The sequence below is a fragment of the Pongo abelii genome, chromosome 16 (genome assembly GCF_028885655.2).
Source record: "Pongo abelii isolate AG06213 chromosome 16, NHGRI_mPonAbe1-v2.0_pri, whole genome shotgun sequence".
Classification (NCBI taxonomy): Eukaryota; Metazoa; Chordata; class Mammalia; order Primates; family Hominidae; genus Pongo; species Pongo abelii.
In genome coordinates, this window is record NC_072001.2 from 16,655,950 (window position 1) to 16,668,595 (window position 12,646).

The 12,646-nt window shown below is 40.8% G+C and overlaps 1 protein-coding gene across 8 annotated transcripts in view; it reads left to right on the forward strand.

Annotated features, from left to right (window-relative positions):
- The first annotated feature begins 30 nt into the window (after positions 1-30).
- The window catches only part of LOC100433836 (golgin subfamily A member 6-like protein 22), an 87,419-nt gene continuing 74,803 nt past the window's right edge, over positions 31-12,646 (forward strand). For 5 of the 8 annotated variants that reach the window (XR_010137319.1, XR_010137313.1, XR_010137318.1 and 2 more), the window contains exons 1-3: positions 141-270; positions 865-967; positions 5,603-5,733. The gene's annotated coding sequence lies outside the window, so the exon portion shown is untranslated. Of the gene's footprint in view, positions 271-346; positions 612-864; positions 968-5,602; positions 5,734-12,646 lie in introns of those variants that run through there. The other 3 variants (XR_010137314.1, XR_010137315.1, XR_010137316.1) reach the window with 3 other exon arrangements.

A 12,646-nucleotide genomic window follows, 5' to 3' on the forward strand; every position in this document is an offset into this window, starting at 1 on the left:
CCGCAGCCTGTGAGCACCAAGCAGGAAGATAAACGGGATTGCGGGAAGCCGGAGAGTCCGGAGGAGCCGCGAAGGGCTTCTCTTCCCCTTTGGCTGCGCCCGCGGAGCAGCCCCGTTGCGATTGGCCGTACGCGGGGGGCGGTAGTCCCGCGTCGCCCGCCCCTCCGGCCGCGAGAGGCGCCGGGATCGTGGGCGCGGGCTGAGCCAGCGGCTGCTGGGTGGCTGTGTCCGCAAGCCGGCGGGGCGAGGCTGCCCGGCCCAGCGCGTCAGGTCCTGGCCTGGGACACCGGGGCGGCCGGCGGCGGGGGCGGTGCGGGCGCGGGGCTGGTGGGCGTGGGCGTGGCGGTCGCACCTGGGCCTGCGCTGACCGCCCGCGGCGCAGCCTCCGGCCTCTCTTCATCTCTAGGTGGTGGCGGCTGTGGGTTTTTCTACTGGCGATCCTTTTGAGTAATTTGTTTCACGCACGCGCCCTGCTGTGGGGTAAAGCGGCAGATTTATGCTGCTGTCATTTGTCCGTTAACACGATGGACTTCCTGTCGTGTGTGTGTACTTTTTGGATTTGAGGGCAGATGACATTGTGACTTGGCCTCATGTGAGCGTCCATTCTCCAGGTCTCGCCAGCATGGTGCAGAAACCCGGCACACCCTGCCTACCTTGGAAGGAGGCTTTTCCTTCCCCGAACCTCCCTCTCCCTCCATCTCTTCCCTCTTTCCCTCTCTCCCCCTCACTCCCTTCCCCCAGCTCTTCTCTCCCCTCTTTCTGTTCTCTCTCTCTTTTTTTTTTTTTCTGCATTAAACTTTTTCTGGAGTGTCTTTGTAAATTATTAAAAAGCGTTAGGTCTTCAACATGTATGTTTACTTGCAGGCCTGAGAACTGGGAGGAAGCTGGAGAAAAGATGCCCTCTGAATCTTTCTGTTTGGCTGCCCAGGCTCGACTTGACTCCAAATGGTTGCAAACAGATATACAGGTGGGGTTTGACATGTCTTTTTCTTGATGTGTTTCTGCTTCCATTAAATTTCTCGGGTAAGGCTTTTTTTTAGGGCATGTAAGGGGAAGTCAGTTGTATCTTGCTATATTAGAGGAGCAGGTTTATTTCCTGTAACTTATAATGTTAACAGTCTTTATGGCTGTTTTTGTAAATTGTGCACGGCTGCCTTTTAATTAGTTTCTTGCAAGTGCACGAAACTTGAGATATATGAATAGGCAGAATTTTTTTCCTATTTATTATTGCTCGTTAAGAAATCTGCCACACTCCTAACCATATCATGGTGACTGTTGTTGCTGACAGTTTTTGAGCTGTTTAGTTAACTGTGGAGGGAAAAATTGGAGAAGTAAGTTCAGTAATTATGGCCTGTAGAAACTCACTCATTTTATGAGGTCTTGTGTTTGTGTTTCTGGAGAGACGAGAGTTAGTTCAGTTGAGCTGTTTGGTTTGTATTTGTAACCAATACAAGGACTAAGGACAATTGTGTTGAAACTGAGGTCATGATGTTAGGATCTTGAGGGCTGAAGGCTCCAAATAAATGGTATATATAGAATTCTATCTGACTTGAAATTTTCCCTTTCTGGACCTCCACATGCTGAGGCTAACAGTGTCCATATGACAGTGTCTTCCATGACAGGAATCAGCAACTTTTTTTTTTTTTTTTTTTTTTGGCACGTATCAATGATTCACTCTGTATATTTTAAAAAGTTTTAACCTCTTCCTCCTAGCTCTCCAGTATTTGTTAATAAATTAAAACATTCCCCAAAGTGTTTTCTGTGAAACAGTAGTTCCAAAAGATGCTCTTAGAAAAACTAAGTACATGGAAAAATCTAAACTATGTGTTTTATTCATTACATTTGATGAATTTTTTTGTTGTTGTTTTTTCCTCTTGAGAGGAAGTCTTGCTCTGTCGCTCAGGCTGGAGTGCAGTGGCATGATCCTGGCTCACTGCATCCTCCACCTCTTGGGTTCAAGCAGTTCTCTGCTTCGGCCTCCTGAGTAGCTGGGATTACTGGTGCCCTCCACCTCGCCCAGCTAATTTTTATGCTTTTAGTAGAGACGGACTTTCACCATATTGGCCAGGCTGGTCTTGAATTCCTGACCTCATGATCTGCCCACCTTGGCCTCCCAAAGTGTTGGGATTACAGGCTTGAGCCACCGCGCTTGGCCCACATTTGATGAATTTTTTTTGCCCTTTGTTCTTTTAAAAATCATGGTTAGAAAGCAGAGCATAATTGTTCTTTATGTAGATCCCAAGTGATTGGGATTTTTAGGGAGATTTTTTGGAACTCAGTAAATGTCTTTATTTTTAGTGTGGCATGATGTGTGTTTTTTATTATTAGAAAATATTTATAGATAGATTTATACATATTAAATTCCTTTTTTTTTTTTTGAGACAGAGTCTCACTGTGTTGCCCAGGCTGGAATCCAGTGGTGCCATCTCGGCTCACTGCAGCCTCCGCCTTCTGGATTCAAATGATTCTCCTGTCTCAGCCTCCAGAGCTGCTGGGATTACAGGTGGCTGCCACCACGCCCGGCCAATTTTTGTATCTTTAGTACAGATGGGGTTCCACCATGTTGGCCAGGCTGGTCTCAAACTCCTGACCTCAAGTGATCCACCCGCCTCGGCCTCCCAAAGTGCTGGGATTACAGGTGTGAGCTGCCCACCTGGCTCATTTTCACTCTCCATTAGCTGCTTTTTTCCCCTATTCATATCCTACCTTTCTGTGTATGATTTCTGAATTCAGTGTATTTCACGTCTTAACCTTCTGAATTGTTTGTTCTCTCATTTTACATGTTGTTAAGGAAAATAAGAGGCTAAGTGAGACTTATAAATTTGCATGTAGTTTCTCAGATTGGGATAAATGCTCACCTGTTGCAGAATGGGACTCTGCTCTTGCTTCACCCAGGATGCGTTTCTCAGTTTCTTTCTAGAGTGGGGCCACACCCTACTCCAGCCCTCCAGACCCAGCCCCCTGCTCTGATATGATTCCACCAGACTGTATTCCAGCTGTCCTCCCTAACCTGGACCTAGATATTTTCTTTCTTTCTTTTTTTTTTTCTTTTTTGTGAGATGAAGTCTCATTCGGTGGTCGGTGGTCCAGGCTGGAGTGCAGTGGCACAATCTCAGCTCACTGCAACCTCCACCTCCCAGGTTCAAGTGATTCTTCTGCGTCAGCCTCCTGAGTAGCTGGGATTACAGGTGCTGGCCATCACGCCCAGCTAATTTTTGTATTTTTGTAGAGACGGGGTTTCACCATGTTGGCCAGGCTGATCTTGAACTCCTGACCTCAAGTGATCTGCCTGCCTCAGCCTCCCAAAGTGCTGAGATTACAGGCGTGAGCCACCGTGCCCAGCCCCTGGGCCTAGATATTTTCTCATGACCCTTTCCAAAGCCAGATTTGCATCGATTAGTTATATGTATGTGATAGGTTTTTCTAAAGTTTTTTTAGATGTTATCTTTTTACTTTAGTATAAAAGTGCTTTGAATACGCTGAGTGTTAAATACATGTTTGTAGAATTTCATTGAAACTTTAATATTAATGAGAACCATTAACTTTTTGTGTGTGTGTGTGTGTGACACAGTCTCGCCCTGTCGCCCAGGCTGGAGTGCAGTGGCATGATCTCAGCTCATTGCAACCTCTGCCTTCCAGGTTCAAGCGATTCTCCTGCCTCAGCCTCCCGAGTAGCTGGTATTACAGGCACATGCCACCACACCTGGCTAATTTTTGTATTTTTAGTAGAGACGGGGTTTCACCATGTTGGTCAGGCTGGTCTCGAACTCCTGACCTTGTGATCTGCCCGCCTTGGCCTCCCAAATTGCTGGGATTACAGGTGTGAGCCACTGCACCCAGCTGATGTTTTTTTTAATTAAAAAACTTATATAAAATTTATTTTATTGTGGTATCTAGTTGAGTAAATTTTGACCTCTATAGATTCATGTAACCCCCACCATCATCAGGATGGAGAAGTTTCATCACCTCAAAAGCTCCCTTAAGGTGCTCCTTTTTATCACATGTTCCCTGGCCTCCTACCCTGGCAGCCACTGATCTGTTCTCCATCGGTGTAGGGTATTCTTTTTGAGAATGTCATGTAAGTAGAACCTTATTTTAAGTAACATTTTGAAACCATCTTCATTTACTCCCAGTTATATGTTTGAGATTTACCAGTTGTTCTGTGTATTAATGGTTCTTTATATTGCTGAATAGTAGTATTTCATCATTTGGATGTACCACATGGTGTTTATCCATTCTGCTATTGTAGGACCTTGTGGTTGTTTCCATTTTTCTTTCACAATTGTAATCCTGCTGTGAGCATTTCTGTACAGATTTTGTGTGAATGTAGGTTCCATTTCCCTAGGATAAAGTCCTAGTAGTGTGAAAGTTGGGTCATGTGCTGAACTGTTTTCTGAAGCAAGTTAAGGCATAGTTTTAGATGGTCTTAATGACTTAAAAATATTGTGATCTAAAAAGTTTACCAAGGTGTCAACTGTGTTAAGAACTTGAAATGCACCACTATTTCTTCATTACACTTTTGTTTATTCTTTGGAAAATACGACTTAAATAGCACACAGTTTATTTGTTACCATAAAAATTCTGACTAAATTTAAAGTTATATATGTGTATATAGCTACATATAACTATATATAGTTATGAGTATTAATACTAATATTGTATCTTTGAAATTTCATGATTCTACCCTATTTATGCAAATGAAAAAGGTTGGTAAATATTTTGCTAATTATTACTTGAACTGATTTTCTGTGTCAGTTTTTGTTCATGTTTATTTCAGATAACAGAGGGGTCTCTATATTTCAATATGCAAAGTTTTACCACCAAACTATTTCTGTACCTTTTAGGTGTCATTTTGTTTTCATCACCAATGTTATCAAATTATTTAACAATCTTATTGCTTCTAAATAATTTCTATTTGTAAGCCTACCTGTACACTATAATTAAATGTTAACTAATGTTTCTTATAGAAGAAGTCATCTATACTACATAATTTTCACTCTTAAGAAACTGATTTCAGTAGAATGGCTTAAAAATCCCATTAGGAAGTTGATGGAATATCATTTTGGAAGACATGCTTTAAATAATTTGATATATTGGTTTCTTTTCTTTTCTTTCTTTTTTTTTTTTTTGAGATGGCATCTCGCTTTGTCACCCAGGCTGGAGTGCATTGGCACCATCTCGGCTCACTGCAAGCTCTGCCTCCCAGATTCACGCCATTCTCCTACCTCAGCCTCCCGAGTAGCTGGGACTACAGGCGCCCGCTGTCATGCCCGGCCAATTTTTTGCATTTTTAGTAGAGGTGGGGTTTCACCATGTTAGCCAGGACGGTCTCGATCTCCTGACCTCGTGATTCACCCACCTCGGCCTCCCAAAGTGCTGGGATTACAGGTGTGAGCCACCGCACCCGGCCAATGTTTTGGTTTCTTTATGAAAATTTTACTGGATCTGTAACAGATATGATGGATGTATTTTATTTTTAAGTTGTCAAACATTCAGTTCATGATGTGTGTTTAACTTTTCGGGGAGGGACATTTGCAGAGACTGACTAATGGTATGGCATTCTGAAAAGCGGTTACAGATTAAAAATTTTTTAATTCTGCAGATGATAGTGTTGAACAAAGTGGAACAAAGAAAGAAGATCTGGATGACAGAAAAAAGATGAAGAAGAAACTCCTACACCTGTATATAGCGCCAAGTGAATTCTGGACAGCTGGGTATGGGGCAAGCAACCAGGTAATCTTCTGAGTTTTGGCACTTTGGAAAGCTTGATCTGACACTCCTTTTCTAAATAACTTGGATGGATTATTAGTAATTTTTTGGTAACAATTTTTTTTTTTTTTTTGAGATGAATTCTCACTGTGTTGCCCAGGCTGGAGTGCAGTGGCGGGATCTCGGCTCACTGCAAGCTTTGCCTCCTGGGTTCACACCATTCTCCTGCCTCAGGCTCAGCCTCCCGAGTAGCTGAGACTACAGGCACCTGCCACCATGCCTGGGTAATTTTTTGTAGTTTTAGTAGAGACGGGGTTTCACTGTGTTAGCCAGGATGGTCTCGATCTCCTGACCTTGTGATCTGCCTGCCTCGGCCTCCTAAAGTGCTGGGATTACAGGCGTGAGCCACCGCACCTGGCCTGTTAACAATTTTTAAAAATGTAATTTAAAAAATTTAAATATTGTGGTAAAATATACATACCATAAAACTTAACCATTTTAACCATTTTTATGTGTACAGTTCATTGGCATTAAGTATATTCACATTGTTGCCCAGCCATCACCACCATCCATCTCTAGAACTTTTGCATTTTCTCTGACTGAAACTCTGTATCCATGAAACACTAACTCCTTGCTGCCCCCAAGCAACCACCATTCTACTTTTGTCTCAGAATTTGACTACTCAAGGTGTCTCCTTATAAGGGGAATCATACAGTATTTGTCCTTTTGTGACTGGGTTATTGAAGTTCTTAGGTCTGGGGTTCATCCGCATGTGTCAAAATTTTCTTCCTTTTAAAGGCTCAATACTAGTCCATTATATATGTAAGCCACATTTTACCCCTTCATCAGTGGACGCTCAGGTTGCTTTCGTCTCTTGACTTGTGTGAGTAATGCTGCTATGAACATTGGTTTACAAGTGTCTTGAGTCTCTGCTTTTAATTCTTTGTGTCTATACCTAGGAGTGGAATTGGTCAATAGATTTTTTTGTTTTTGTTTGTTTTTTTGAGACCGAATCTGGTTCCATCTCCCAGGCTGGAGTGTCGTGGCGCAATCTCGGCTCACTGCAAGCTCTGCTTCCCGGGTTCACGCCATTCTCCTGCCTCAGCCTCCCAAGTAGCTGGGACTACAGGTGCCCGCCACCACACCTGGCTAATTTTTTTGTATTTTTAGTAGAGACGGGGTTTCACCATGTTAGCCAGGATGGTCTCGATCTCCTGACCTCGTGATCCACCTGCCTCAGCCTCCCAAAGTGGTGGGATTACAGGCGCCTGGCCAATAATGTGGTAGTTTTATGTTTAACTTATTATTTATTGTTATTTTTGAGATTGGGTCTCACTTTGTCGCCCAGGCTGGAATGCAGTGATGTAATCATAGCTCACTGCAGCCTTGGACTCCTGAGCTGAAGTGATCTTTTTGCCTCAGCCTCCCAAGTAGCTGTGACTACAGGTGAACAACACCATGCTTGACTAATTAGAGACAGACTCTCACTGTGTTGCCCAGGCTAGTCTTACACTCCTGGCTTCAAGCCATCTTCCTGCCTCAGACTCCTGAGTTACTGAGATTACAGGTGTGAACCACTGCACCTGGCAGTAGATGTAACTTTTTGAGGAACCAGTAAACTGTTTTCCACAGTGGCTACACTGTTTTACATTCTTGCAGCCATATACCAAGGTTCCAGTTTCTCCACACCCTCACCAACACTTTTTCTTTTTTTATCCTTTTCTGATGATAGCCATCCTTTTTTGTGTGAGTAGGTACAGCATCTCGTTGTTGTGATTTGCATTTCCCTGATGATTAGTCATGCTGAGCATCTTTTTACATGCTTATTCACCATTTGTATACATTTACTGGAGAAATGTCTGTTCAAATCCTTTGCACATTTTTTTTTTTTTTTTGGAGACGGAGTTTGGCTCTTGTTGCCCAGGCTGGAGTGCAGTGGCGCAATCTTGGCTCATTGCAACCTCCACCTCCTGGGTTCAAGTGATTCTCCTGCCTCGGCCTCCTGAGTAACTGGGATTACAGGTACCTGCCACCATTCCTGGCTAATTTTTTGTGTTTTTAGTAGAGACGAGGTTTCACTATGTTGGCCAGGCTGATCTTGAACTCCTGACCTCGGGTGATCCACCCACCAAGGCCTCCCAAAGTGCTGGTATTACAGGCATGAGCCACTGTGCCTGGCCCTTTTGCTCATTTTTTAATTGAGTTTTTTGTTTTGGGTTATAGGAGTTCTTTATCATGGATGGAGTTCACAATCTCTTCCCTTTCTCCAACCCGGTGAAACCCATATATTTATTCTTTGCTTACTTTATTTTGTGTAATTAAATGTTTTAAATGTGTGATGCATTTTTGTTCCAATTAAAAATATACCTGGATTCTTATAAAAATGTATAGATGATAAAGATTTCACGTGACTGCCCACCCCAATTTCAGTTTTCCTCTAAGAGTTAGCCACTATTATCCCTTCAGCGTGGATATTCAGACTTTCTTTTCCTTGAATGGACATACCTGTGTAAATATACATATATAAAAATAATTTGTGATGCCAGGCATGGTAGCTCACGCCTGTAATCCCAGCACTTTGGGATGCTGAGGTGAGAGAATTGCTTGAGGCCAGCAGTTTGAAGCTGCAGTGAACTATGATTGTGCCACTACACCCAACCTGGGTGACAGGGTGAGACCCTGTCTCTTAGAAAAAGTCCGTATGTGGGGTTAATAATAGTACCTACCTTGTAGGCTGTTATGGGATCAGCACAGTAGGCCAGGCAGAGTGCCTATGCAGTTATCTTGTGTGTAGTAAGTACCAGCATATACTACCTGTTATCCAGAAGTTTGCTGAAATGTGCCTTGTATTTTCTCTCTTTCCATTTTCATCAGTTTTACTAGAAGTTATCAGTTTAATTGAGTTTTTTCAAAGAGCCAGTTGTTGGTTTTATTGATTTTGTTTGTTTTGTTTTTCATTGATTTCTGTTTACTCTTTATTATTTCCTTTTTTCTGCTTCCTTTGGGTTCCATTTGCTCTTCTGTCTCTTCTAGTTTTTTTTTTTTTTTTTTTTTTGAGACACAGAGTCTCGCTCTGACTCCCAGGCTGGAGTGCAGTGGCACCATCTCAGCTCACTGCAAGCTCTGCCTCCCAGATTCACGCCATTCTCCTTCCTCAGCCTCCCGAGTTGCTGGGACTACAGGCGCCCGTCACCACGCCCGGCTAATTTTTTGTATTTTTAGTAGAGGCGGGGTTTCACCATGTTAGCCAGCATGGTCTCGATCTCGCGACCTCATGATCTGCCTGCCTTGGACTCCCAAAGCGCTAGGATTACAGGTGTGAGTCACCACACCCATCCCTCTTCTAGTTTTTTAAGGTAAAGGCTTAGATCATTGACTTTAGATTTTTTGTCTTTTCTAACAGGTGTTCAAAACTATAATATTAATCTTCTTTATAAGGCTATGGCATAGACTTCAATTTCATAAAAAAAAAGAAAGCAAAATCTGGAAAATGTTATTTTACAGAAATGAGATGCCAATTACTTAAAACAAGCTTATTTATATTTTTGCACTAAATATTTTTTCAAAATAATCCATTTCAAGATTATTACCAATATGTTCAATTTAAATATTTTATGAAGAATAAAAGGAAATAGGAGGTAGGAAGAGAGCATAAAAGTTGATTCACTTTTAGCTTTACTTTTATTTCTTTCCTTCCCAAAACTATAGAATCAAGGGTATTCTAACTTCCTCAAATCCTTGAAAAGGCACATTTATTTTATTTTATTTTTAGGAGGGGGAGATTTTTCCTAATCTGGCAATTTTTAATAAAATAAGCACCAAACTGCAGACTGGTTATTGATTTGGTTTGATTAATGTATCTTCCCCTTTGTAACTTCTCCTTGCTTTTAATTTTATGGCAAACATTAGCTAATGATACAACAAGTGACTCCTATTTAACATTTCAAATCTCAGAATTCACAGGCAAGGGAAGGAAAGTGAATGCCATGCTGAGTAAGCCAGAGCAGGTTAAATAATTTTCCATGGATATGATAAAGAAAAAACTTTTCTTTATTCTTAGCTGATTCTTAATCCCTTAGAGCAGAGATAATATTATGTGAATAGCACCAGGAAATGGAATGAAGTGTAATGACTGGAGTCTCAGCAGAATTGTGTGAAATAAACCATATGACCAGAGGCCTTGAAAATCAAAGTGAATATGTCATGGCTGTCTGGTATCTGATCACTGGTGAATGTGTCTCTTCATTACATTCGTGTTTTATTATTATTATTATCATAATCTTCGTTCATCTGTTATTGTAATTTCTCAGTTGAAGAAAATTAATGTCAGAAATAGAATGCTTTACTTAATTTGTACCCAAGCCAGTGCTAGTCAATACTCATAGAATTCCCAGTGCGCTGTCAATGCACTTCAACCCTTCCTTGTTGAGTCTTTAGTTGACTCCACTGAAGCAAATCCAACTTCTGCTCCCAGTCCTTGTACACGTATGTGAAGAATGCTAAATTTAAACTATTTCTGCTCAATTTTGTGCTGTCAGCTCTTTACACACCAGGCAGAATGCGATCACCTGAATTTGCTTTATATCTTATTTTAAGACCATTTAATTGGAATGATTTTGTGCCATTGTTTCAGTGCAGTATTAAAGTGACATCTTAGAGGTGAAAAACAAATACATTATTTGACTCCACCATTCAATCTCTCTAAAACCACCTTCTTTGCTTTGTCTGCCTTATTTGATTTATATATGAGACATAAGTGTCAATAACTTGTTTTTGATGGGTGCAATACTGCCAGGAAAATGGATATTGTTGAACATTAGGCTATAAAGAGGGGTATGAAGTATAATTCAGATGGGCTTCATGACACTTGTCCCTCATATGACACACATTCTTTTCATTTCCAATTTCATTGGAACAAGCAAAAAGAATGGTTTCCAATCTGTCCCACCTCATAAAAATAGACCTGTGTTTAATTCTTTAGGACCTAAAATTATCCTTTGGATATTGTCAACCAACCATCCAAGGAAAATGTTCCTAGCCAAAGTAATAGAAATCTTCTAGGTATTGAGATGGTGAAAATATTATTGTTACCTTGCTTTTAATGATTGCACAAAATATTACAGAAACCCAAATGTGATGATAATAGTGAGATAGCAGGGTACTTCTGTCCCCTTTTTATTAAATTGTGCCATTTTCTCAGTAGCATACTGTGGTTTGCAAATGTAATACTTTTCTAATAGAGATCTGATCACCGACTCTGATTTTTTAAAAATATAGTAAAGGAATTGTGTTTGTCAAAGCCCAGGCCGGGTGCTGTGGCTCAAGCCTGTAATCCCAGCACTTGGGGAGGCCGAGGCGGGTGGATCACGAGGTCAGGAGATCGAGACCATCCTGGCTAATCTGGTGAAACCTCGTCTCTACTAAAAATACAAAAAAATTAGCCAGGCGTGGTGGCGGGCGCCTGTAGTCCCAGCTACTCGGGAGGCTGAGGCAGGAGAATGGTGTGAACCTGGGAGGTGGAGCTTGCAGTGAGCCAAGATCGCACCACTGCACTCCAGCCTGGGCGACAGAGCAAGACTCTGTCTCAAAAAAAAAAAGGAAAAGCCCAAAGCCTCATTTAGTTGTAACCAAAGACAAAGATCTTACATGAAAGATGCTACTTTTCTTTCTTATTATAGTTGATGATGGAGGATAGGGGTTCCAATTAAACTTCTATTCTGGTTTCCATGATTAGCAAGTTGGATTACAAATGCTACATGTCCAAAGCACAGAGCCTGATAGAATGTTGGCTGCCTGAATTTCAGATGTCCAGATATTTTTGAGGAGAACCTGTTGAGTATGTCACATCAAGCTTGTTATGTATAAACTAAATTTCCTCACAGAAATCAGTCTATGTTGTTAAATAGTTGGCATTGAGTCAAGAATTATTTTTAGTTCCAATTTACTAGGAAAAAAAAAGAATATGTAGTCCATTTCTTCAAAAGGAGTATTAAAGAAATAGAAGAATGTATAATTTCTCTGTCCTAGGCTTTGGAAAAAAGCCTACATCATATCATGTCTCTTCTACAAATACTAGTTAATAAATGCATAATTCCAAATTTGGCAAAAATAAAAAATACCCTAATAAAAAATACATTATTTTAAGCATACTCAGAAAAGTTAATTATTTTATATTTATATTAACACTTTTACATTTTTCTCCTTCAGTACATGAGTGACTTCTGGGAAGCTATGTAGCCTAGATAAGGGTATGTAGTCTACGTAGGTGACCCTATCTGAACAAAGATCCCTAGTTATAGTGGAGTTATTGGACTGAAAACCAATCCTTAGCAACTTTAGGAAGATTGTCAATTAATGACTAATGTCAATTAAGCTACGGTGATTGTTGATTTTTTTAAAATATTGTACTTTAATTAGAAGAAATTAATTGAATTACATTTTTCTCTTTTTAAGCTCTTCAATCATCAACAAGAGAAACAGGGAACCTACACTAACATTTACATAAATTTTGTTCTTGCATAACCACACTAGCTGCTGAGAACAAAAAGATACTAGCATATTTTATTTCCTAATAAGTATTTGGGTTGCTTCTCTCCATCAAAAGATTTTAAAAAACACAGGCTAGTGAAAATAATGAATTGTAACAGCTAGAAGGTGAATTTTCCCTAAAGGAAGATAAGGTAAAGTAGGGGACAAAGCATATTGGGAAAGCAGAAGCTCTGACAACAAGAACATCATTTGTAAAACTCCTTCCTGCTTCAGTGAAACTTTGGTCTTAATAACTTTCCATGGTGATCTCCCCTTCAACCACCAAATTGTTCCTCTTCCAATGGCAACTTTACTGATGTAAAGGTCTAAACATACATAGTTTCTTTAATCTATATCCCCAGAGATTCCTTGAGCAAGTGGATAACACCACAGTAAGAAATCTATAGTT